The sequence below is a fragment of the Amblyomma mixtum genome, chromosome 1 (assembly GCF_055824585.1).
Source record: "Amblyomma mixtum isolate Tamu chromosome 1, ASM5582458v1, whole genome shotgun sequence".
In the NCBI taxonomy this organism is placed as follows: Eukaryota; Metazoa; Arthropoda; class Arachnida; order Ixodida; family Ixodidae; genus Amblyomma; species Amblyomma mixtum.
The window spans coordinates 196,823,769-196,848,717 of NC_143012.1; the positions used below are offsets into that span (position 1 = coordinate 196,823,769).

At 48.5% G+C, this 24,949-nt stretch overlaps 1 protein-coding gene across 32 annotated transcripts in view; it reads left to right on the top strand.

Annotated features, from left to right (window-relative positions):
* Nucleotides 1-24,949, top strand: part of LOC149370499 (uncharacterized) — a 586,025-nt gene that overhangs the window by 131,539 nt on the left and 429,537 nt on the right. The window lies entirely within an intron of this gene.

Here is a 24,949-nt window from a genome sequence, read left to right on the forward strand (position 1 = left end):
AACAGGAAAGCAACGCAGACAAGGCGTATAGCAACGACAGGCGCAACAACGATACCGAGAAAAGAGGCAGCAACGGCGGGCCAGCGGTAAACAACGCCGGAGGATGGCGCTCAGGCAAAATGCGGGAAGCGCGCATGTATGCATGACACGCGTCTGCAGGGCCGTCTGAAAGGCGCGCCGGACGATTTCTTATTATGCACTGGCGTATAGTGCTGCTCGGTGCTTGTGCTTTTGCTCTCCTCCATCCTTTTCTCTCCGACCTTCTTTCTTTCTCTCGCAACTTGTTGTTTGCGCCGCTCCTTCATCTCCCAGGAACCAGCAGCCCGTGTGCGTGTGGTGTGTGTGTGTGTAGGATGAGGGAGGCTTCACTCGGGGCATAGCGCTCGGCCGCCCAGCTCGCTGTTGCATGTTTATGGGCCGTAACTCTCGTCGGCGCCCGGGAGCGCTGAGAGTCGCCCTTGTTGGGAAGATGGCGGGCGCGCGCCAACCATCGTCCTCGTCGTCCTCGCCTCGCGACGTCTGAAGTCAGGAAAAACGACGCTGGAGAGACGGCCGAAGAGGGCGCGGGGATGACGGCGTCTTGTCGGTGCCTACTTCTCGTTTTTTTTTTTTGTTCACGACTTTTTGTTATTTTCTTTTCTCGGATGTTTAGGAGGCTTTTTTTCTTCTCTCATTTCGCTCTCTCTTGCTCGCGCATTTAGCTTTCATGAAACACGTATAAACATCGTCGGCAAGTTGCTACCTTAACGATGTCGTCGCACGACGGTAGGCGCAGAGAGCCTCGCCCACCGCAGCACCTTCTGAATTCCTTCCTTTTATGAACATGCATATGTATGTCGCCAACTGGGAAATAAAGAGAGTAAAGGCGGATTGACACTGGCGAGTCACAGACGCCGCGAGACCGATTCCGATCGGTTATTTACGGTTCCGTAGCGCTAGGAAAGCGGGGAGGGAGCGTAACGAATCGCTTAAACCTGTCACGCGACCTCCGCGGCTAGTCAGTATGAATCTGCCTTAATAGATTAATAGAGTCTATTCATCCATTAGTTGTGCGTTCAAGTGGATATGAGCTGTGAAAAACTCTTGTTGACTCCTCGCCTTTCGGAGGCAAGCAGCCGTTGTCAGCCGTGTGTGTGTGCGTCTAAACTTTAAATGCAAAAGCTTTATTTAAAAAAAGATTCATGCATGGTACAGTATAACGAGCGAGCAAACACTCGAGTGAGTGAGTGAGTGAGTGAGTGAGTGAGTGAGTGAGTGAGTGAGTGAGTGAGTGAGTGAGTGGGTGGGTGGGTGGGTGGGTGAGTGGGTGGGTGGCTGGGTGAGTGGGTGGGTGGACGACTGGGTTGTAAGTGGGTGGGTGGACGACTGGGTTGTAAGTGGGTGGGTGGACGACTGGGTTGTAAGTGGGTGGGTGGACGACTGGGTTGTAAGTGGGTGGGTGGACGCCTGGGTTGTAAGTGGGTGGGCGGACGACTGGGTTGTAAGTGGGGGGCGACTGGGTTGTAAGTGGGGGGGGGGGCGGACGACTGGGTTGTAAGTGGGTGGGCGGACGACTGGGTTGTAAGTGGGGGTGGGCGGACGACTGGGTTGTAAGTGGGGGTGGGCGGACGACTGGGTTGTAAGTGGGGGTGGGCGGACGACTGGGTTGTAAGTGGGGGGGGGCGGACGACTGGGTTGTAAGTGGGGGGGGGGGCGGACGACTGGGTTGTAAGTGGGGGGGGGGGGGGCGGACGACTGGGGAAGTGGGTGGGTGAGTGAGCGAACGCGCGAGTATATGAATGAATGAATGAATCAATGAATGAATCAGCAGGTTATGTGTTAGTAAGTGGGTGTTGAAATTAAGAGTGGTTGAAGAAATTAGCGAGTGGGTGAAGGAATGAGTGAGGGAGGCAGTGAGCGGGCAGTGTGGGTGTGAGCTGGTGAATGAATGAGTGAGTGGTTAGTTAAAGTGGATGAGTCAGTAATTGAGGGCGTGGGTGATTATCTTATTCTAATGTCTTGCTTCTTACTATTTTGCTTCAAGCAGCCGTGTGATTAGGGACAGCGGAGAGGGTTAGGGATCCGATCAAGATTTGGGGGACAGGGCAGCCAGAACCGGATGCGTGTCCGAAGCTCGCGGTATTGTAAGATCCACGCCAAAAGGGAGATGTAACAGTACCGGCGCGGTCCGGAGGTGGATTGACTTAGTTTTACCCATTGGTCGAGAACGCTGGAGGGTGGCCCGAAGGTGAGCCAAGTGCTGCAGGCGGCCGGGCACGTCTAGTGGGCAGCTCAGCAGGATGTGCTCGGTGTCGTCCGGTACCCTGCATGTAGTGCAGAGGGGCGGGGAGGGGTGGGTTTGGGGGATCTATTTGAGGTGCGTGGAGATAAGGCTATAGTTTGGAGGCATCTGATGACCAGTCTTGGCTTTCGTGGCGTCTATGGGTGGGGAAGGATGAACAGATGCGTGGAAGGAGCGTTTCGCTGGCGTACTCTGCGCTTAATTATGCTCTTCTTCGCTTCATGATGTCACAAGGGAGCGTGGGCGGGGGTTGAGGGCCTTTGTCCTGTGCCTGCCTAGAATTATGGGACTGAGCGTCAAGGTGAGGCTCGTGGAGTCCCGGGATATGGGGGCTTCCGGGGATCGAGGGCAACTTATAACACGTGAGCCACGTTGTGCCAGGTCGGCTCCGTCATGAATAATGGCCTCAACTACTGTCTAAAGTTGAGCGATTCGTCTTAGCCTCTTGATGAGCTCAGTACAGTCAGTGATGATGTGGATGAAAGTAGGGGGTGTGGATGGGTCATTGGCAGGTGGTCTTCAGCGGATGGAGCACTGCATTGGCCTCGGCTTGACTGCCTGTTCGCGCGTAAAGGGGGGGGGGGGGGGAGCAGGGCAGAAGGAAAGCTTCGGTGTGTAAGGAGCCTTGACAGTGGGAGGCGCCGGCAGCACGTTGGTGGTTAAAGCCCGCTGATTTGGCGTCCGCCAAGCGACGCCTCCCAGCGCTTGTCACTCCGTGTCGTACGTATCAAGTGACCACCTCTCTCCCGTGTAGGCCGGAGTAGCTAGCAGCGGCGAGCACCGCAGCGTGGGAGGGACAGATACGCCATGTGGCACGTGTGACGTGGAGCGACGTGCTCTGGGGGCGTCGCTTGGCGCTCGCCAAAGCGGCGGGATTTTCGAAAGTGCCCTTTTTCTTTTTTTTTTTAGCCACAGCGCCGTGAGTAATCGCGTTTTCGAAATTCTAACAATTGATATGGTTATTACTAACGGCTGCGTATGAATCTTAAAATTCTAACCAGATTCCCAAGTGCGACAGTTAAGAAGATAACTATCCGAATTAATTTAACCAGATGACCAATTCATATGATTCACCGTTTTCTTATCTCGGCTAACACTACGCTCTGAACAGAAAGGAGCAAAAGCTGGTAAGGTGTCTTCTGGCGTTTCATAAAAGAGTGCGGTAGAGGACCGCTTACTCCCCTTTTGCTCCCATACAGGCACATCCGTGTTTAGAGGGTAGTATTACTATGCTTCAGAAGCTATCTGTATATCTCATAAAGCCTGCCTTTAAAAATTAGCGGCGGGCTACTCTTAAACAACAAGCATAGCGTGTGTAATGAAATGCATGAAGAGAACCAGTGTGAGCCCAGCTTGTTTTCGCCGAGGCACGCTGTTTCAGCGTAATTTCCGTTGCATGCGCCAGGCTACATACGCGCTGGGAGCTTGATTACAGCCCCGCTCCTGTACACCCAGCGCACAATGACATGAGCATGCAGCGCTGGCATTCATTTACGGCCGACGGCGCCGTTCGTGCGCGCCCTCCTCGCAATTATCGGCACAGCGCCCGCGTCGCCTCCAGGTCCGGTGTCGAACGGGTGCACATCGCTGCCCTGGGGTGCATCGCCAGAGCTGTCACGCGCTTTGCGCGCTGTGTTGCGAGTCACGCGAGTCGCCGCGGGCATTGCGTGCTACACCGCAGGTGCAGCGCGGGCTGTTTGTGGCATTTCGATCTACAAGGCGACCGGTGTGCCTCTGTTGCCGCGCGCGGTCGATGGCGAGGGGTTATAAGCTCGCAAAATGCGCAGCCCCTTTCTATCCTCTCTCTTTCGAACGTGTCGCGCTCCTGTGGCGCCCGTCGGATTTAATCGCTCCTTCCCGATTCCATGCGCCGCAAGCACCCCGCGGGCGTTTTGACACTTGCGCGATTGTATAATACGGTCCCGAGTCCACAGTCGTGCATGTCAAAGCACTTGCGGCAGGTTGTGAGCCAGGGCTTTGTGCGAGGGCGTCGGGCACGCCCTTTCGCTTACGCCCGTGCGTGTGCTGTATACGAGAATAGTCTAAAGAGAGTACACGCAGTGGCATGTTATGACAGCTATGCGAGGTCATTCTTTTCTGATCTAGATGTTCGTGCTGTGTTTGTTTCGAATTAAGCGGTATACCGTATGGGCCCCTTGGGAACATCAGACTGGTATGAGGAATTCAGTCGTGCTCGTAGATCCTAGGATTACCACTGCTTGCCTCTAGTCTGATGATATACTTGTTTACCTTCAAGATAGGGATGCGTGTTATGGGACTTCTGATACTCTCCCCTGTGTTTTTACAGAATTGACCTATTTGTTATCGTATCGCCGGCGGCTTTAAAGAGGGGTCAGTGGTGGGCTCTGGCAAACCGCGTAAAGACAGCCAGCAAATACGAAACTCTCATGATGGGCGAGTTCAGTGCCAAGGTATGCAACCGGCCAGGCAGTAGAATACTACGGCATAGGGTCTATAAATATCTTCGGCATAGGGCATAGGAAGTTTCTGGGGATAAGGTGGCCGCAGGAGACACAGGACAGGGTTAGTTGGAGATATATGATGGAGGCATTTGTCCTGCAGTGGACGCATTTAGGCTGATGATGATGATGATGATTGCCATGGACGTACTGCCGGTGGTAATATTGAGATATTTTTAGACAGGTGAAATTGCCTCAAAATGGAAATTGACAAATGCTGCCTGTTAGGAGACCTCGCGATTCCAAGACATAAATTGATTCTGGTGGTTTTTGACAATGTAAAAATTCGAGGAAATGAAGGGAAGTGCAAAAGATGCCCAAGGTCGAGAAAGGAAGGTTACATAAGACGTTCCGTGTTACATAAGACATAATGCACAGAGAAAGACAAACACTGGTGTCGTTTTGTCGGTGCCCTATCTTACCTGCTTTTGTCATTTTTGAGGAGCTTTCATGCATACTAAGCAGGGAACCAAACTCGCTCAAACTTTTGTGTTTGGCTTTTTGCGTTTGTCTTCTTTGAGCGTCGTCTGTACATACTTGATTCAAATCGAATCATCCCTCGACCACTTAGCTGAGCAAGCACAGACCTCTACGGGGAACACAGCCGACGGTCTTTCAGTAAGCGATCGACATTCATCTAACTCGCTGCCGGCCTTTTGTCTCGCTTTAATTTAACCTCGCGAACATAGCGTAGCTGTTCGGGCGATAAGCATCCCAGACTTTGTGGCGTTGACAACGGCACACGACTCAAGGCCGTCTCTTTTACGTGTCCACATGTGTTGTAGTCGCACTGACCTTCTTTCTCACTGGACACTAGCTAACATCTTGTTCGCACTCATTGGTCAGGGGTGACGTCACTGAGTCTTCCATTACGTCATAGCACGCTTTAAACCATGGAAAGCCTATCTAATGCCGCCATCGTTGTGAAAAGAAGCAGCACACTCGCGTCTGAGCGGCCTCCTTGGCGAGCCCTTCATGTCCTCTGGTCCCGAGCACATATGGCGATTCAGGGCCTCTTGCACGTTGGAAATGTCGAGAATAGAGGGAAGGCCCCACAGACAAAGAAATGGCAACACGCTAGGAAAAGCGTTGCAGGGTCTACAAAGACGTCGAAAGGCTTCAACGGTGTGCATACGGTGACGTGTCTTCTAGGCCCAAGCAGGGCTTTGTGAGATCCTTGCTGTGACAAGGTGGAACGGGTATTGACGAGCTGGCACGGGTCCAGGGATCACAGCTTTGCTCTCGCGCCTGTAAACAATTGTAAAGTTGTTTGCTAGCAAGACAGGGAGGGTCCGACGTCTACGCTGTCGTCGCGTGCTTGGAGAGACAGGCAGCGGTCAGCTCCGTCAGACGAGGCGGCCGGTTGGTTCAGCGGCGCCGCTGCTGTCAGCGTGACCGACTCGGATGGCCGGGTAAGAATCTTCGCGGCGGCGGCTGCTCACCTTGAAAATCCCGTGTAGCGCCCGTCGCCGCGGTAGCCCGAGGCGGTGGCCCCCGTCTGCAGGCCGGCCGTCGCCAAGGTCGCCACTTTCGATTTAATGAACCCTTCCCGTCCCGCTCGCAGAGGACGCCGCAGATCTCGCGGGGCCATCGCCGCGGGGGGACCGAGTGGACATTCCGTGTCCTGCCGGCAGGCCTTCGCGATGATGGTCAGCGGTCGCTGATTCGGCTTTCGTGCAAGGGCAGGTCGGAAAGTGCCTAGCTGAGGAGTTTGGTTTTCCCTTGTTGTGATGCAAAGCATACCGGCGAGATGGCGCCCCCTTTTTCTCTTTGGTGGCCAGGTTTTACCGGAGACTATAAGGACCTCTTTGTTAAAGGGTGCTTCTCGAGTGATGTTCCTGCCATCATCGTCATCAGCAGCAGCCCACTCACGTTCAGTGCTGGACATAGGCCTCTGCCGTTGGCCTTCAATTAACCCGGTCCCGCGCCAGCTGCGGACGTTCAGTCTCTGTAAATTTGCTAACCTCATCTACCCGTCGGTTCTGCCGGTGGGTACAACTCAAGAACGAAGTGGCAAATATACCTTAGTGGAGATCCTCTTGGCAATGGCGTCGACCGAGGTTAATCCAATTAGGCGCCCTTTGATTTCACGGTGGCAGGTCTAAGTGGAGCACTGCCTTATGGCGTGCCTAGTATCAATGCATTATAAGCTAAATGGTTACTTAATATTGCCGCTGTATCTATACGCCCAGGATCTTCTTTGACCTGCTGTGAAATATCGGTGCATGTCCGCTTTAGCATTGTGTTGCCATCGAAATTCGTACGCCGCGGCCGGGTTTCAACCCTTGAACTCCTGTTCAGGAGCCGAACGGCATGACCTATAGAAGGCAATAGAGTCAAGATTCAAGAAGCTTTTCAGGTGTAAGCGCTGTTATGATTTGTTAGCATGTCTCTCGTGGGCTTCCTTAAAGCGCCTAAAAGGTTTGGTTTAGGTTTAAGGGGGTCTAACGTCTAAAAGCGACTCATAACCTGAGTCGCTTTTAGAGACGCCGTAGGGCTTTTACGGGCATAGGGACGCCGTAGTGAAGGGCTCCGGAAATTTCGACCACCTGGGGTTCTTTAACGTGCACTGACATCGCACAGTAAACGGGCCTCTAGAATTTCTCCTCCATCGAAATTCGACCGCCGTCTTTTGGATCAGCAGCCGAGCGCCATAACCACTAAGGCAAGTATATGTAAATACTGTTCTCAGTAAAATACGATTCTTTAGCTCTTTCTTGGTATTCTGGCGTTTGTCGAAATCGGCCGGTAATGGCGCGCCCGTATTTCGTGTGCTTTTTTTTTCTTTTTTAGCTCGCATACGCTCCGTTTCCGCTGAGAGTGGTCTTAATGCGATCAGAACTCGCTACTGTACACGCACAGGCAAACTTCAAGTAATTCTGTAGAGTTCCACTCGGGCTCCACTGTCTTTTCCTCCTGCAGCTAAAGTGTATGCCCGTGCGTTCTAATAAGCCGTCGCAATGATGGGCCGCCGCTATCTCCATCAGCTCACGCGAGCGATTGTGTCGTTTCGACAGCCAAAGCTGTGGTTTCCGTCGGCTTATGTCATTTTTTTTTTTTTGCTGAATCGTAAAAAGAGCTCCTGGTGCATTCTTCCTTGTCCATTCCTGCCTTTCCATCAATTATCATTCTTCGTGACTTCTTTCCTCTCAGCATAGCATAAGCTGCGTCACTGAAAATTGAATGCGCGCTTCTCTCGTTTCCACGATACATGGCGAGCGGGTGCATGTTTAGCAACCATGCGCGAACTCAGCTTGCAAAAAGTGTGTGCATTTTATGACGCGTACTGCGAGTGACCGCGTCACTTCTCTACAGCACGGTCCGCCTCGCATGCGGGAGGTGTGGGGTTCGATCCCCAGCGCCGCCGGATATCCACCTTCGATACAATGGGTACAAGCTTTCCTCTAGTCTAGTGCCGGGCTTATTTAGGGTGAAATACGCGTACTTGGGAAATTGGTCTTTGACGCCACCTTGAGTAGAAGAAAATACATTTTGCTATGGCGCTCTTTGGCCACAGTTTACCTTGCGCCACAAAAATCCATCATCATCATCGTCTATCCAGTACGGAAAATAATTTCATGTTTCTTTACATATTCAAGGATTCCGAGTGCTCTAGGATGCTGAGTTCCCGTATGTGGCTCTGCTGGTACAGTGGTGAGCAGCCTTGTCTAGAGCGCTTGAGCAGTGCGCATTTGGTAACAAAAACCGAAATTAGAGAGCAGCCCCTCATTACAGGGCAACGTTTTCGTGCCTGCTTTGTTTACGAGGCTATCTGGCGCTACTTCCGTGCAAGCGTTGCAGCTGGACCCTAGAGGCTGCCACAAAATCTGGATTTGTTTGCAAGGAAGTGCACCGCCCGAGCGCTCTAGACAAGGCTGTTCACCACTGTACTTTGCAACCTGACGGGCTTCTGGGATGCACTGTTCTGAGTTCAAGATCGGGGTTCTCATTTCTGCACCCCGATACGCCCCGCAGCGCCCTCTGCCACTGAAACGAGTTACTATGCGTCAGCAGCTTTTCTAGCTGGTCGCCACGGCAAGCCCTATAAAGGTTGTTGATGTTCAACCAGGCACGCCTGTGTGGAAAAGGCAAATTTCGTGTCCCTGTGGACAGCAGCGATTGCGGCAAAGAACATCGGTGATGACTCAGCCTCGCCGAAGCGAGGTTTGTGTGTAGGTTTCTGCCAGTTGGTTATTAAAATCCGGCCTGGTTTTCACTTCAACTACGAGCAGTACGTGAGCTGTAGTGGAAAGGTATTAAATTAGATTAAAATCTTCTAACAAAATTGTTGAGGTACGCCCAAAAGCATATAGCTCTAATGGAAAGAAAACGAACAGCACTCAGCATACTCGTATACTGCCTTCATCGGTTCGTCGGTCAGTGTCGTCCGCGTAGACACGAGGCCAGGCAGTGAGCGGAGGTGAGTGGAACAGGGTCAATATTCCAGGCGCAGCGGCGCAATATCATTGTCCAATTTGAAAGATTCAGACGCCCGTTCTTCTTTATTGTTATTCTGTCGTTCTCATTTCTTTTCGCACAGCAACAAGTGCCGCGACGCTGATACAGCTCTGGACCAATGGAGGCCGACCCTATAAAAAATTATATAAACAAACGTGATGAGGTTGTAACGTAGTTAAACCGAGTAGACGTTCCAGAGCATGTGTTCAGCCTAGTTGGCTGAACACATGACAGTGGTATTACTTGGTATTACTTGGTATTACAGTGGTATTACTTGATGAAGACGACGATGTGCAATGCTCTGCGCGAGAGTGTGGATATTAGTTCGATAGTAGTATTAGTATTAGTAGTCATAGTGCTCTCGTGCAGTGGCCAGCGAAGCTGATCTGTTCCCTCAGCGGCGGGTTGAAATCCCACTCGCGGCAATATTTATTTATTTATTTATTTATTTATTTATTTATTTATTTATTTATTTATTTATTTATTTATTTATTTATTTATTGATTGCCTGGCCATGGTCACCCTCAAGGTCGAGCTTTACACAAATTCGGTGAGCCGGTTAGACCTCATGAAGAAATGCTTTCGCTTTAAGAAACGAAAAACCAAAAATACCGATTTGAGAGTAGTCTGAATCACGAAGGAAAATGAGAAGCAAAAATTCTTTTCACCATCACGCGCACTAGACGACCGATGGAGGGCAGGCAGGCAGCGCAGTCGCCTTTCTGAAGTCTTTCTTTCTTTCTTTCTTTCTTTCTTTCTTTCTTTCTTTCTTTCTTTCTTTCTTTCTTTCTTTCTTTCTTTCTTTCTTTCTTTCTTTCTTTCTTTCTTTCTTTCTTTCTTTCTTTCTTTCTTTCTTTCTTCCTTTCTTTCTTTCTTTCTTTCTTTCTTTCCTTCTTTCTTTCTTTCCTTCTTCCTCTCTTTCCTTCTTTTTTTCTTTTCCTGCCACTACTTCACATACAGCGCTTAAAAGCGTTACGCCGTTCGGACGGCGACAGACACGTAATGGCTACATGCACCTCCACGTTACAGTGTTTGCTTGCCTCGCTTCGCAAGAACGGTTTTGACACCGGAGGGAACCGGGCGGCGTCTTTCTCTTCACCGAGCCCACCGCTGGCCGGCCGTAATCGCAAGTGCGGCGCCGGTCGGGGGAAAATGCGGTGATGTCCGCCGGCTGCGTGCCTCCCGTCATCCGCGCGCGCGCCTCTCTGGGTTTTCCTCGAGCGGGCTCGCTGCGGTGTGTAGCCTTCGCGCAACGCCACGCGCTTGATTTATTGAGGACCGAGCGAGACACGGTTACGCTATGTTGTAGAGAAAGCGAATGCGCCTTCACTCGTGTAGATTGTTTGCAGTGCGAGTGGAAGCTATACACGCGCCGACTGGCGGCGTGCAACAGTATGCTGTTTTCCCCGCGGTCGCAATCCAGCCACGCATGTCTGGAAGCTGTCACTTGGTGTCCATAGCTTCCACTTCACTGCAGACAAGTTGTGGGGGGGGGGGGAGGACAGGAACGGGCAGTCCCGGTGCGCTGTTTTTCTCAAACCTGTCTCTGATTGTGTGAGGAGATCCGATGACGCGCGTTTTGAGTGGCGGCTCCTTTCTGTAAATGTCGTACAAAGCCAGACACGTTAACTAATTCTGGCTAATTCATTGTCAGACAGGTGGCGAAGACCGCCTCCACTTTTCGTTGACACAGCATCCGTCGCCTTGATATCACTTTCGAAACAGACATTATTTGATGTCAGTATCAACACTGCCTGATTTTAGCGTGCCGATCTCATGATAGACGGAAGTATAAGGCCTTCAAGCTAGTCTCCGTTAAACTTAATGCCCACCGTTAAATGCGTGCAAAATAGGGTTCTTCCAAAACGCGCGCCTGCGCCGCTGAGCCGCCTTCGCGTCATGTTCTACGAGAAACGAAGAGACGAAGAAACGGAAGGAAAGAGAGCGCTGTAATAGGACAGCACTGTCGTTACCGGCAGAGCCACTCGGACAGAGTACCGCGAACAAGAGCTCGTAAGATGGGCGCATCACGGGGAGGCGTATCGAAGGGCGGGAGCGACGCCTGAAACGTCGCCGATCTGCCCGCCACCTCGCGACACTCGTCGTGCGCGGCAGTAGCTAGATGTTCACTGCGGACGCATTTCGCTCCGCCGGCGGCGACGCGGCTCTGAAACTGGAACATTGTATCGGGCTGCGGCGCCACTCCACCATTAGTGGTGTCACGTATCCCGCGCGGGGCCTAATGGTCTGTGCGAGAGGCAGAGCTTGGGTGTGTCGGAAGTTCGGCAGTGAAGCCGGCAGGCAACTTTCCCACCCCCCGGGGAGAGCTCGGGTAATCAGCAGTAGTCTCAACGCTTTTCGTTTTCACACGGCGGCGAGCGGAAACAGGCGCAGGGCACACAGGCCGGTGCTTCCGTGCGTGCTTCCAAAGGATGTACGCTTCCTTCTTTCTTAATTTATTAATTGTTTGCACTGATTCAACGCTCGTGTAGAGTGCGCATAATCAAGCGTATGTGTGGGCGTTGCTTCTGAAGAGCAGGACGTCTGGCGAAATTCGGATGGAGCAAGTTCTATTAGGGTATATTCCAGTCGGCCTTCCGGAGCGTGACTCTAAATATGCGAGGGATCGCAAAATCCCCCGTGGTTTCGGGAAATCTAAATCGACGACTGGAACAAAAGAAGCGCTCCTGGCTGCGTGGGACAAGGCCTGGCGATCCGCCGCGGAGCGAGTTGTTGCTGAGCCACGGTTGGAACCCAGGATCTGAATAGGAATCACCCATCGAAGCCAGATCGAGTTCCGTTTGGAATCACCGATTGGAATGAACCGACGACTTTTCTTGTGTGCACACTGGCGCCCTAGAACGATTGCACTCACCTCTCTCTCTGTCTCCATTTTATGCAAAACGTAAAGCTGTATAGGGTTAATACAGTCCACGGGCAATAAAAGAGGCTTAGATTGCACAAGCGGAGGAATATTAAATGTCATGGCTCAGTGTCGACCCATGACCTCGGACAATTTAAAGTAGCACTTCGAGTTTCGTACCGTGAATAGATGAATAGAAATAGCGTTTTCTATGGGGCTAATTTTTTCATGGTTCGCGGCGGAATTTTTCAACGCAGCACAGGACCGTACAAAGGAGTATGTAGGATATCGCTCGTCTCAATTCTTTGTGCTGATCACAACGTACAAGCGTAGCCAGTTGGGCTAGTTCGTGTGAGTTTATCTTCAGAAAGAGCGCGAAAAACGAGGCAAAAGGAAGACAGACAACATGAGGCAAGTCGTTTGTAGGACAAACCGAAAGTGCATCAATGACAGGTTACGCGAGCACGCCAATTCTCTGGCAGCGACAACAGGTTGTAACCTTGCTATTCATTGCGCGGTTTGTAAAGATATCTTTTCTCTACTTAACCAAACACTCATCTTGAAGAAATATCGTGACCAGCGCGCGCACGCGAAATTTGGGAAGCTTTCATCATTCACAAAAAAAAAAAAATCAAGCTGGTGTCAGCACACCGTTCCTCAACTTGTTCCCAAAGGAAATCGGATTTCTTAATCACCAGTTCCTAATTGACGTGCGCTAAGCCGCTAGTTAGCATTTTGTTGTCGGTGTTCACACACCTTTTTTTTTTTTTTTTACCCTTCTTGGTTTTGTTGTTTTTCCGCACCCGCATATTGGTTTGTGCTGCACCCCCGTACCAACTATGCTGAACAAATTATTTCTTCACTCTATGTAAATAATTGAAAAGCCCTATTCTCGGCGTTGTTGACGCTAGTTCTTGTTTTAAACAGGGTTTGCTTTGATATTTTGGTTCCTCCGAGTTTTAATCTTTCTATAACTAGTTTTATCGTCCAGGTCTTTTATGAAAATTTGTGTTAGAATGCCTTCTTTCCTAGCTTTCCGGCCTTGTGGTCTGAAATGCATTGTCTTCCGAGCATGCATATTTTTCATTTATTTCTTTTTCACAAGTTATGCCTGTGATATCCGTGTTTATCTCCATCTGCATTGCGGCTACTGCAACGAGACTGGTTGAGGACAAGTCAAGTTCCCGTTTGCAACTTCTTTTCTTCAGTTCTAGCATAAAGCTTTCTATTTTATGGAAATAATTAATTCGATCATTTTTTTTGTTTGTTTTTTTAAATCAGAGTTCTTAGCAGCCGAGCTGGACGTGCCTTCCCTCTCTGCATCGTATGCTAAGTTGTGCCTTTTCCATTTGTGTCCTTATTTTCAAGCCTTTCGAAAACTATATTTTCGCGCCATGTGAAATAAAATCCCCAGTTGATAGTCAGTGCTCCTGTTGACCGTCTTCCTTTTCTCCATAACGTGTCTCACTAAAAAAATCCGTCTCGAGACAAATAAACTATGCAAAAGAAATGACGCTTCAAGTTTGGATGCACTGGTCGAAGCCTGACTGCCCCGGGCAGTGCCGGCATTTTTTTATTTTCGTCTGTTTGCGCGGTATCCACAGGGCTCCCGTATTGCATACAACTTTCTAAATATTCTCCTCCAGGTCCGCATTACGAAAAAAAAAAATCTCTTCGGCGAGCACAGCTTCTTCTTGAGCTCGATGTTCTGGTAGAGCTTCCTCTTTGCCACTGGAAAGTTTCAGAGCCGGTCGTGTTTTTGCTTTCTAGCTATGCCGCCCCGTCTTCACGGTGTACTCTGGGCCATCACCGGACTTTCCGCGCCGCAGTGCAGACAGTTACACTGGCCAGGAGGCGAGACGCGAACGACCTCCGCATGACTGGTTTCCCGCACAACCGGCGCCGTCTGGAAGCAAAGAGAAAAAGGGGGGGGGGGGGGGAGAGAGAGAGAGAGATTTGGCAGATTTGGCAACGTCTAACGCGCCTAGCACGAAAAAGGGAAAGGGAAAAAACGCTGTCTTGGTGGACATACCAGCTCTCCGCTGCAATGGGAGCAACAGCTGAATGCGACGCAAGGGTTCGCCGGGGGCCGCGCTGAGGCCCCACCACCGTGCCTCCAAACAGGCTAGTCCGCTTAAGGCGCTGACCACTACTTCTCGTTCGAGAGACGCCATTTTGTTTACAAGGGTTGCTTAGATCCCATGTGTAGACGTGAAGCCTCTGAAATCCTGCCTGAATTAAGACTTCGTCGTCTGAAAGCTGTCTAGAACTACTCCGTGGCCTAGGCAGCGAAAAATGTTTGGCTTTTTGTGAAAATACCGCGGCTCTGCGAGGTTGAGTCCGTGACGTAAATTGTGGCAGGTGTCGCCATCCTATAAAAGCCGAAGATGAACTCCGAGGCACTCCACGAGAACTCTGGAAGCATAACAGAAGTCGGAGGCGCAGCGCCACCCCTTGGGACAATGCTCGACTTCGTACACTGCTTGCAGCGCGTTGTTCCTCTAGGAAATGTGGCTCGTCCGCGGGAAGCAGTTCTATTTGAAGGATGGTGGTCGCCACTTCTTTACCGTGTCTCTCTTTTCTTTCTTTCTTTTTTTATTGCCTCCTTACCAAATGCCGGCTTCACGGCATAACCACTGACGTCAGGCCTGAGGAAGCTCGTGAAAGTTCTTGGCGAATGGATTTTTACATGTCATTTCAGTTGTGTGTTCTGTTAGCTGGAGCACACCGGATCAGCACCGGCATTTTTTTTTTTTGGGGGGGGGGGGGGGGGCGCAGCACATGCACGGCTGCTTGTGCACTTCTCCACTGAAAGGTGGCAGCTCAGATTGGGATCAAAGTCGTAATTTCGCGCGCGACAGCCGAGTAATGTAATCGCTGAATCATCGGGTCATACCAACAGGGGGGCGGAAATCTCGAAGTCCGATCTTCTTTTTTGTGCATAGTCGTGAGCAGTTTTTCAAGTCAAATGGCTGGGTCGTGCAGGGGAATAAATGTGTCGTTATTTATTGGCACCTCTTTCATTTCGCTTGCAGAGGAAGGCGCTTTGCGCGCCACGACGACGCAACGGAATGCCGATGTGAGCAAACGTGGTTATCGCATGGACTCGCAAAGAGAGACGTATCTGACGCGCCATCCTCTTAAATAAGTGAGCCTCCAGGAACGCATTAGTCTTTCACGTTAGAACTCCTCTCGCACGAATCGCGCTATACATCGCTGACGTTACGATGGTGCCGGCATCTCGAGATTGTCGCCCGCGTACAACTTTAAGAATAAATTATGTTGTAAGCCGCGTTCTTTGTCAGCGCTTGGTGAGCGGTATTTATGTGTGCTCAAAGATAAAAACCACGCAGGTATTTCGGCGAGGAATTTTTTCGTCAGCATGTCAGTGCATCTTTGAGATTCCTTTCATGCCTGTAATCTTTTTTATTATTATTTGCTGCCTACCGCGTAAACGTTTCTGTCGAAAGTCATCACGCAGACCCCAGTGGAGCCCCGCCGCAGTGGCTCAGTGGTTACGGCGCTCGGCTGCTGACCCGAAAGACGCGGGTTCGATCCCGACCGCGGCGGCTGAATTTCTATGAAGGTGAAATTCTAGGGGCCTGTGTACTGTGCGATGTCCGTGCACGTTAAAGAACCCCGGGTGGTCGAAATTTCCGGAGCCCTTCACTACGGCGTCCCTTATAGCATGAGTTGCTCTGGGACGTTAAATCCCAGTGAACCAGACCCCAGTGGAGAACTTGGCTGCATGGCTCTCGAAAGCCTATAAAATATTTTGTCGTCAGAAGTCTCCATTTTTGGCCCAGAGCAAAGCAGAGCCGCAGAGAAAAATGGAGACTGAAGTGGCCGCAGGAAGTGACCCTTGGGACCAGCATTTATTAGGTGCGTGTGGTGCGGGACGTCAGCGTCAGGTCTTCAAGGGACGGTTGGAAGTTTTAGGGACTAGTCCTTGTCAATTTTATGCGTCGCGGCGCATCTTAAATCACTTTCACAGAGAAAAAAATTTATTGCGTGACGGCCATATTGTTGGAGCTAATTCTCTGTGAGTGGGTTTGGCCACAGTGTGTGTACCTAGTGGTACAGCTGGCAATAAATTTCATAACGAGGACGATGCGAATTTATCTGTGAATCTTCCGCACTTGCTTTAAGCCTCAGTAGCAGTAACTTTTTAATGTGTGTGGGTCAGAGAGCACTGAGAAAGTATTTTAGTGTAGGGAGCAGAGTATGTGATTGGTCTGAAGTAAGAAGCTACATTAGATGAAAGCTTGCTGCATTTGATAAATCGCATTGGTAGATTTCGAACGTTCTGAATTGGTTGCAAATGTAAAAAATGGATAAATGCGCTAAACAGAGATGTACGCAACCGGAAGTAAGTGAAACGGATTTTGTTAATGATCTCTGTAAATGATTTTTTAAATGAAATTCTCCTAGCTCCAGCTTTAGCATAGCGCTGCTGCAAATATATTAGAAAATGGTCAGGCGATAATCACGTACCCTTCCGGGCTATACCTATAGCGCAATAGTTTTAGCATCCGCCTTGTACACAAGCCAGACATGAATGGGCGCAAGCTTTGAACCGGCGTGGTGGTCACATTATGTTTCCTACCCGGTACAGAGCAGCCCTATAGCGCCAGCTTATTATATATATATATATATATATATATATATATATATAATAAGCTGGCGCTATAGGGCTGCTCTGTACCGGGTAGGAAACATAATGAGACCACCAGGAAACATGTGTATATATATATATATATATATATATATATATATATATAACAGCACATTTAAAACCGCTTGCTCCTGTTCTTGATGTGGCGCAGTGAATTAGTGGTGCGTTTTAAACGTGTATGACAGCAGTTCGGATCCCTGTCGTTGCGCTTGTGTCTCATGGTGGTCCTATGTGGTGGTGTTCCTTTGTCTTTAGAATCTAGCGCTCCCCAGTCTCAGTATGCACGATCAACTAGTCCGCTACAAACCTTCATTGAAATGAACTTTATTCTTAAAAAAAAAGAATTAAGAGCAATGAAATCGTTTGTCATTCGCCCTAGTGATGTCTTGTTACCTGTTAGGTTTCAGTCTGAGATGCTTTGTAGCCAAAGTTAGCCTACAAGCTTCGCGCTCGAAATCAGTTAGCTCTCTACATTAGCAGCATAAAAATTATCTTGCATTTGCCCTGGGTTGTGTTACCTTTTATGTTGCATTCCGAGACGATTCTCAGCCAAAAACTTGTCTCGTGATCGCATCATTAGGCGTCGTCTGCACAAGGGCATGGTTTGGAAATGCGCGGACTGGTGCTCGGTTTTCTGTGGCTGAAATCCTCCTCCGGAAATAATAATAATAATAATAATAATAATAATAATAATAATAATAATAATAATAATAATAATAATGTTTATTGGAACTTTGTATATAATACAATATGGTTCAGGCCCGTCAAAGCCAACAAGAGGCTTGAGTGACTGGGCCCGGCAGTTACGGCCAGGACTACAAAAAAGGCAATAGATACAGTAACGCTTCTCGTTACACCCAAGAGAGAACAAAAAAAATTTCGAAAACACAGGTTAACAGCATAAGTATTCAGAAATTCAACTCTAAACCCAGAGTATACGTCAAAATAAAAATAAAAATAAATTAAATAACGAGTATTTTAAGCATAACTTCACTCTAACAGAAGAATACCAAGATTAACAGAGGGCTTTCAGATGCATCTTCAGGTCACGCATAGAAGTTACAGCAAAAATTTCATCCGGTAATTCATTAAAGATTTCAGGTACATAAGCACAGCTCCTTGCTTTCCCGTATCTAGTTACACTCCGCGGTACACAATAACGAAATGTTTTCCTCAATTTACGTGATAATAATAATAATAATAATAATAATAATAATAATAATAATAATAATGATAGTAGTAATAATAATAGTAATAATAGTAGTAGTATTAATAATAATAATAATTTTATTGCCACAACACATGGTGATACGTAGAAGCTCGGGCCTGTCAAAGCCAAGGGAGGCTTGCAGGACTAGGCCCGGCAAAATCGGCGAGCGAAAATTAAAGGCAATAAAATATCAGGGTTAGTTCACAAACACTGAAATACAAATACTAAGGAAGATACATTGTATAAAAGAGATGAAAAAAAAAATCACATTGGAATTAGCATCAATTAAGAATTAAAACTTCACAGATTTAAGCAATTGCTTTACGGTGGCTTTGGATGTAGCCGTCAACACCTGATCAGGAAGCGTATTGAAGATTGTAGGGACATATACGCATCGTCTTGCTTTGCCATATCTGGTTGCGTATCTGGCTGCCGTGTAGCGTTGACAATTCCGCAGTGCTCTAGCAGAAACTGCTCTCGTCTTGAAAGCAGGATTCCAAAAGTGCCGAAGAATAACAGTGTGCTTATATAAAGTTTCAAAGGACGGAAGACCAAGAAAATTAAACAAGTTTACATGAGAGGGAAAGGAATGTTCACAGGCGGTACTTTTCAACATATATTTAGAAGAGCGTCTACCCGATCATGCCACCTTTGCGAAGAGTGTGCAAAAAGTGTGATGCCATATCTAATAACACTGTATGCAAGTGCATGCATGATTGTCTTTTTTACCGATAAAGGTAGGAAAGATTTAACTGTGAACAGTAGCCATGCCGTTCTACGCAATCTGCCACAAACGTAAGCCATGTGACTATGCCATGAGAGGTCGCTATCAAAGTAAATCCCCAGATATTTTATGCAATCAGCCTTTTCAACAGGAGTACAATGGCAGTCTTTATCATTGTGTGAGTGCAAAAAAACCGATTCACTCAGTACTGTTGTCTTCAATGGGTTTCTAAAACAAACCAGTTTTGTTTTTTGTTGGTTTACCAAAAGACCATTCATGGAAAACCAGTTCATTGCGATACAGATATTTTCTTGCAGTAAAGCAACAGCACTTTTGTAGGAAATATGCTAATAATAATAGTAATAATAGTAGTAATAATAATAATAATAATAATAATAATAATAATAATAATAATAATAATAATAATAATAATAGTATTTTACTGCACCATGCTTAATTTTATTGCGAAAACGTTATACGGCTCATTGGCAATGAAACCCAGATTTGTCGACGTTGACCAGCACCACTGGTGCCAAAAATCCCAGATGTCCTCACCGTGGTATCAAAGAAAAATAAAATTTCTTCCGGATGTGCGAGGAATCGATACCAAGGGCTTTCACATTTCGATGCGAGCACGCAACTCATGAGCCACAAAACTGCTCCTTTTCTAAACAGGGCATTTATTACAGTGAAAATATGTTCTGCTTGGATGAACTATTTACAAACCTTTTAGGAAACGCCACGAAAGACATCTAAGAGCAAACAGAGCACTAGACGGGAGGTAAGGCTGAGCGCATCCCGAAGAGGGAGTACCGCTCCGCGTTGCTTCTTGGCAAACAAGAGCGAACCTATAATGTGCGTCGCCTTAGGACTGCGTTCTAAAGAGTAGGTGTGTCATTATAAAGGAAGAGAAAAAAATATATAAAAATGAATTGAAAATAAAAAGGAAATTAAAAAACCATTCTATCGGATTCAAAGCACCTAAGCAGTCGTATAAGTGCCCGCCGTAATTTTTTTTCTACGAGAAAAAGCTATCGCACCATTTATATTGTAACAGTGTGCCATTCAACTCGCTTTCACGCCGCATGCCCCAACATGCCTCGCACTTCGCGCGAGGGTCAATTACGTGTCCTCTGCGCGGTCAGCGTCCGACGCCCGTTATATACGAGCAAAGGTCGCGGCTACGCAACGACCAATAAAGCGACCACGCTTTCGGACACCCACGGGCTTGCCATAGAGAGAGCCAGATTGAGTCCGCGGGGCAAAACCTCGTTCAGGCCATTGACGGGTGGAAATTTTACCATCCTCCCTTCGCGTACGTTCCCCGAGGACAAAGTTCGTGCGCCCCTTTGGTCCATTGTGTGCGCTCTATATAGGCTCGACGTTCATGGTATGGGTCACCATATACGCTAGAGTCAGCTGCCCTCGGCACTGCCTCGAGACCAGCCGTCTCCCTCCGTGTCAGGTGTATAGATGGCGGTGTTTGTTTTCGCTTCGCCGAGGAGTCCTATTGCCGTGTGCGCGTCAAGTCCGTCTCCCCGGCGACCGGGCTGCCAATCCACTGACCTGCGCCGTCGTGGATGTTGCGCAATCGGGGCGCGTTTCCATGGCGACGCGTGTCCGGCGCGGGGTCGTAGCCCTCCCTGTGCACTGGCCCCGACGTCTGCCGCTCGTTTCTGCGCCGGACTATAGCGAAGCCTAGGTTCATTTCTCCTTTTTGCTCTGTGCTGCGCCCTCTCCTTAAGCGTTCTCCGCTCTAAACGGTTCTTGCATCCATCTCCCAAATTGGGGCGCCGTTCGAGGCGTGTGCCGGCAGTTAGCTATAGGGTGTACAAGACGAACCGCTCCTTCACTGTGCGGGTCCGGCTCGTCTGGCGAAATCCCGCAGCCTGCGCTCGCCGGCGCCCTGATTGATCTCTTTGGTAGCGATTGACCGACTCAGAATTTCGGCGGTAGAATAAAAATTATCGAAGAAAAGGAGCGATTATATTGCCACCGCCCTAATTTCGCAGTGCGTTCGCGGAGCTTGGGAAGTTCTTGCTTTGGAAAGGCGTCCAGAAATTACTACGTCTTCGAGATAAATCTCCCGTACAAAATGTGAAAGAAGCCAACAGCCACAGAAACCAAAGGGCACAGGGGATTTTTTAATTTATTTATTTTGTGGTGTTGATCAATTTAGAATATAACTTAATATGTTATCGCTTAAAGCGAATTGATTAGAAAAGCAGAAGAAAAAACAACCACTGCCGCCGGTGGGATCCGAACCCACGACCTCCGAATTACGCGTCCGGTGCTCTACCTCTGAGCTACGGCGACGGCTGTCAAATCTTCTGCTTTCGGGAGTATTTATGTTTACAAGTAACCTAACTTTGAGAGTGTTCATCCCCTGTGCCCTTTGGTTTCTGTGGCTGTTGGCTTCTTTCATATTTATAACGAGCCCCTCATTCCCCTGCCCTTGTTTGCTTAATCCCGTACAAAATGTTCACTTCATTTTTTCGTTGGATCGCCCTGATCTGTTTCATGGGCTGCGTGGGACACTTAGTGTTTCAGTCAAGTTCAAGTTCAACTTTATTTCCTTTTAACAAGAAAAGGAGGGACCAGGACTAAAAGCTGTGGAAACAGTTTGACGGGGTCCTGGCCCCCTTACAGTGTTGGCACAGCAGCATATAGGAGATAAAAATCAATTTGCATGCTCGTAGACTAAATCCGTCTATAGATGGTTAAAACATAAAACAATAGTACTGAAAGAAGCAATAAGGAGTTGGCACACTTTTAACATTTAGCCCCAAAACGATCTTGAGGTCTGAAATGGAATTTTTTTTTTTTACCAGAAGTCTTGCTATCAATATTTCCTCACTGTTTCGCTCTCGCATGTTACTAGCATGGTTCTTCTAGGCAGAGTGAGAAAGAGCATACGGATCGAGTCTGTCAGCTAACGGGTACAGGGTAAGTTACGATTATAGCAAATTATAACAAGTTTATAGCAAATTATTCATTGTACTATGCCTTTTCGGACTTCTCGCAACGTCGCATGCGGCATAGCATCCAACTTGACGACGATGTAGTTCGTATAGTGCGGCTCAGCTTCAAAAAAAAAAAAAAAAAGAACCTCTAGGACTTCCCGCTTTCCGCAGAAAACAACCTCTCCCACCGTCGCCAATGGTCCCCCTTCTTCTCCCTCTCCCATGTGCGAAGCCCAGGTGAATCCAGGACCGAATTTTGTAACGTTTCGGAAATTTCGTTTTCCTTTTAATTTTCTACATCGTTGGTCGAAGCTTCACTACGACGCAGTTGATACTAAGGGAATGATTTCTTTAACGTCCTGTAATCCGCGAGAGGCACTTCAGAAGCCTCGCTGGGAATTCTGAGCTTAGTACAGATAACTTTACAAAACTGCGGAATTCTTATGCAGCTTATGTATGGCCCTTTTTTGCGCACTGGGAAGGAAACACTCTGTATTCTCTATGGTGCATGAATGCAGCTGTTTCATCATCAGCATTCTATGAGGCACATTAGTGCTTAATGAAGGGCCGCAAGGCAGACGCATGATGCTTAATAATTAAGCCTTTTCTGCGAACACTTGTGCGCCCTTTGTTCAAACTGTGTGAAACTATGAGAAATAATAATGCAACCGTTGCAAAAATTTTGCTAGCGGCATGTTCTTCTCACGTCCGACAGGTTTCCTATTTAAACTCTCTTAATCTCCAGCGGTAGAAATTTATTAACATTATATTAGTACGTATGAAATTTTGAATTCAAAGATACTCCTCCTTTCTTTAGCAACTGTGGACAACACTTTTGCATCGGGTGAGTGAGATGCCGAAACGCCTTTTATGTGGACTGCCGCACTTCGCTGCTGCATGCGCACTGTTACCGCCAGCTGCCCAAAACAATCAAACGAGCATTATGGCGACACCCATTGAGCCCTTATTCCAAAGTTCAATATCCTTCACGAAAACTATTCTTCGAAGTTGCATTAAAACCCAACGACCCTCCCCCCCCCCCCCCCCCCGCCCCCTCTCCCCGCACGCACATACTCTCTGTCAACTGGCCATAGTAGAGACGGCGTTTTGTATGGCAGGCGAAAGCTATCATCATGCCGGTGATGTTTAAAATAGTTATTTGCGTAATCATGAATGCTAATTGCGTAGCAGTTAAAACAGCAGTGTCGCCTGTTATATGCGGCGTACCTGAGGACCCCCTCGTGCTCTTCAGCGTGCACTAGAAGCATATATTGTTACGTGGCGGCCAGCCGAAGAATGTGACGCGATGGACAAGAGATGATTTAATGGCAGTCGGCCTAGCGCGAGCGCTGCGTCCCGCGCCACTGTCAGCTTCGTCTTCTTCGATCGTCACAATATAGTGCAGGGATGGTATTAATTTATACAGTACAAGGATGATCTTGCGTATCGCCTTTATCCAAATGGCCCCACAGCGGTAAAAGTCGAAGCCACGAACCCGCGGTTGCTCAACAGCCAAACCTCTCCGAGCCACTGCATTATATGCCGGTTTCAGGAGTGGACGCCAGAAGCCAACAACGTGATTATCGAGATGCAGGGCGCAAGAGATGCGGGAGGAGGAAGCGTACGTAATGTCGATGACATGTGTAGCTACAGGATCGGGGTGTAAATGAGAACAAAAAAAAAACAGCTATTCATAGAGGGAGTGGCAAATGCGCTCGGTATACCGAAGAACTGCACGGAGGCTCCGGACGAATCACCGCGCCGTCGGAAGAGCCTCGCGAGGAGAGAGTGGCGAATTCCTTCTCGCTTCAATGCTCCGGTAGCTGGAAATCGTCACGGAAGAGCTGCGATGTTACGCCCATATGCGGGCTTACAAATTGGACAGGCGCCAACATGCAGCGACGCGTGTATAGCAAGACGGGGGGATTTGAAACTTTTCCGTTTTTCTTTACTCGTCGCTTCTTCCGCTTAAGATAACGTCTTGCGTAGAATTTGCAGCTTTTTTTTCCTTTGAGCGCAATACCGCCGAATATACGGCCGCAGTACAGCACGACACGCACTTGCGCTCAATCAACCTGTGAACAGTGAAAAGTTCTATAAACATTTTTGTTCAGTGTGCGCGTTTTCTGGGTGCAAGTGATTGCGACGCCTTGAGAGGCGCTCTTGATCGGCACCTTCTCCAGCAGACAGTGATACTGCAACCACTCGGCCATACTCAGTGTCACAATGAGAGAATCTCTCTTCGTATAGTGGCACTTCTGGAACGCATTGCGATAAAGTGGTGATGATGGCGAATTTTAATGGTACAAAATCATATTTCGCTGAAGAGCGCTGCGGTAGAAGATGGTTTCGGTCTAACAGAAGGTGAGGTCAAAGATGCAGCGTCTAAGCGTTTCACTTCAGAGAAGCACGGCTCCAGGATAAGGGGAAGCTTGTACAAATCGCATCACCGGCCATCGCGATGGCTCAGTGGTGAAGGCGTTCGGCTGCTTACCGAAAAGAGGCGGGTTCGATCCCGGCCGTGGCGGTCGCATTTCGATAGAGGCGAAATTCTAGAGGCCCGTGTGCTGTACGATGTCAGTGCACGTTAAAGAACCCCAGGTGGTCGAAATTTCCGGAGCCCTTCACTACGGCGCCCCTCATAGCCTTAGCTGCTTCGGTACGTTAAACCCCCGTACACCATAAACTACTGTATCACTGGGGGTACTCAGCGGCACTGGGCATCGAACCCCGCATCTTCCGCATAAAAGGCGGATGCTGCAACCACTAGGCCACCGCTGCGGCGAAGTGCTCCAAAGGGAAAGAGTGACTTGGAGGTGTTCCAGATGACGGCCAGTAAAGCACGTAGGCGGTGAAAAGTTTTAAGAATGGTCGCAGAATTGAGAGGTTATTGTTTGTATATATAGGAGGGTCGATTAAAGAGATTTTTGGAAGAAATCATAAGCATTTTGTTTTAGTTTACTGTTGTTATCACACATTATATGTCGACATAAGCATGAACCGTATCCAACAGGCTTACGAGCACAATGTCTCACTAGATGTTTTGCACTTAGCGTGACCATCAAAAGTCCCGTTTTGGCAGTGAGAATTTAGTTCGTTTAGCAATGGCCTGTTATCAATGTTTGCTTGCGTCGTTATATTAAAGGAGTGTAGCCACAAAATTTTTGCTGGCGTGTTACCTTGTTTCAAATGATCCGTTAGACGTTGGTATACATTGATCTCCCCGACCGCTAAATAATTTATAATTGAGTTTCTTTTTGATGCTGTTTCGGTTTCATCAGCCGATCGATGGCGG